This window comes from Papaver somniferum, unplaced genomic scaffold, assembly GCF_003573695.1.
Source record: "Papaver somniferum cultivar HN1 unplaced genomic scaffold, ASM357369v1 unplaced-scaffold_117, whole genome shotgun sequence".
In the NCBI taxonomy this organism is placed as follows: Eukaryota; Viridiplantae; Streptophyta; class Magnoliopsida; order Ranunculales; family Papaveraceae; genus Papaver; species Papaver somniferum.
In genome coordinates this window covers 4,222,324-4,224,731 of record NW_020620714.1, presented here as the reverse complement: position 1 = coordinate 4,224,731, position 2,408 = coordinate 4,222,324, and the positions used below count along the sequence as shown (strand labels likewise).

The following is a 2,408-nucleotide window of genomic DNA, read 5'->3' as shown; positions in this document are numbered from 1 at the left end:
TTTGGAAGGAGCCTCTATAAGACATATGGGAGGTGGAGGTCTAAATCTATTTGTTTGATATGAACGATATGGATAAGGCCTTAGGACATGGGTTTGCCAGATCATTTGATCAAGTACATGGGCTGTATAAAAGGATTTAGACAGCAAGTTTATGCACCTGACAGACATACACAAAATCTGTCGATTTGGTTCAGGAGGATTAAGATTATTGTTAGATTTTGATACGTAGATCAAAACTAACATGGATATCATTGATTTGACAAAAAGTATAAATATTAATCTATGATAAAGAAATAAATAAATAACTCCCATATTCGAGAAAACAAACAAGCATTCAGCTTATAATTCATGTATACTTAGCACACCATAATAAGTACCTCCAATAATCAGTGTTTCCCAATCACATATAGTTGATGGGTACAAGCTCAAGCGGATATTTCATATGAATACTAACCCCTGATAATTCCCAATTGAAAGCATACAATACATTGGCAAGGACGAGCTCGGTTAACACTAGTCCCATGTTAATTCCAGGGCAACCCCTTCTACCTCCCCCAAAAGGTATGTATTCGAAGTTTTGACTTCCAGCGAAATCAATAGAACTATCTTCGAACCTCTCTGGCAAGAATTCTTCTGGATTTTTCCAATACTCAGGATTTCTCCCGATAGCCCATGCATTTACTAGGACCCTTGTTTTTGGGTGTATGTCGTATCCATCGATGCCATTGTGTTTCATGCATTCTCTTGGAAGCAACAAGGGAGCTGGTGGGTGCAACCTTAGAGTCTCATTAACTACCGTTTTCATGTATTTGAAATTATCAAGGTCTGATTCTTCTACTTTTCCTTTTGATCCCACATATTTCCTGATCTCTTCTTGAACTTTCTTCATCGCTTTTGAATTTTTAGCCAGTTCTGCCATTGCCCAAGTCACAGTGACAGCCGATGTGTCGACTCCACCAAGAAATACATTCTGATAATTTTTATACATAAAATCATATACGTGTATTATAAGATTGTGCTAAAAATGTAACCAAGAAGCAAAACTGCACTAAGACAATTAAAAAACAAAATAAAACGATTTGGTCACTTGAGACTAGCACTCTAGCATGCCCGACTCAAATTAGCCCAGTTGCATGCCCATGTCATGAAAATTTTACTCAGCATCAAGAAAATAAAAAGAAAACTACTTATAAATAGAGAAAATATTGAAATTACTAGTGAAAACATTGAAATTACCATAAGAATTGCTTTGATATTGTCATGCGCGAGACGAATTGTACTAGTTTTATCCTTTTCTAGTTTAAGCAAAACGTCAATGAGATCTTGGTGTTCAAGTTTCAGCCTCTCCGGGTTGACATGTTCGTCTATCACTTGTTGAAAAAATTTGTCCAAATCATGAAAGCATTTTCAGTTTTACCATGGATTCCAGTGATCCTATCAATAATCCAACCCACATTTGAAAAGAAGTCGGCCGCAGAGAAACCACTCATAGCAACCATGACTTCATTAAGAATTTTAGTGAGCGATCCATTATCAAATTGATTCCTACTTTGACCAGTTGTGCTACCAAAAGCAACCCTACAAATTGTTTTGTGTAAAACTTGTGATCTTTTCAAAGACGTTAACAGGATTAGGATTTGAAGAAGAAGATGATATGAAATCAATTAAAACATCAATTTCCTCTGCCCTGACTTCCTTGAAGGATTCAACCCTTTTTGTACTAAAAAGTTCAAGGACACATATTTTTCGAATTTCTCTGCAATATTCATCATATCGCCCAAACGCTACATCTTTGTAGTTATATGAAAGACGTTTTGGTCCCGCAAGTGGAGGTCTAGTACAAAATTCACGATCAAGTGTTTTCAAGACTTGTTCGGCAGCTTGAGCGGAAGAGATTACGACTGTTGGTACACTGCCAAATTGTAGAAGCATGACTGGACCATATTTATTTGATAGTTTCGATAGTGCTTGATGAGGAGGTTTTGTAAGTTGATATAAGTTACCAATGATCGGAAGCTTAGGAGGACCAGGTGGAAAGTTGGGTTTGTTTTGATCACCCTTGCTTCTGGTTTTGAAAGTGATGAGAAAATATAAAGGTATGAGAATAACAGGAAGAAGTAGAAGGAAGTTATAATGAAGAATCTCCATGCTTAAATGAAGTGAGACAATAATTTCCTGCGGTGTGAATGGTGGTGTTGCAGTACTGCTCTTTTATAAGGTAGCACATATGGCATTGATTAGACCACAAAAGCGCGTTAATGCACATACCTATCAGAGTATCAGCTACAAAGACACTGAGCCAGCAGCCATTGGTAATTCGCAGAATGACTAATCCCATATGACTCGATCAAAAATAAATAAATAATTATATATGATGATCGTTTGTGTTGTCACCAAATCATATAACT

The 2,408-nt window shown here is 36.7% G+C and overlaps 1 pseudogene; it reads right to left on the bottom strand.

Annotated features, from left to right (window-relative positions):
• Positions 1-400: 400 nt before the first annotated feature.
• On the bottom strand, positions 401-2,148 carry LOC113329653 (annotated as a pseudogene).
• Between the last annotated feature and the right edge of the window lie 260 nt (positions 2,149-2,408).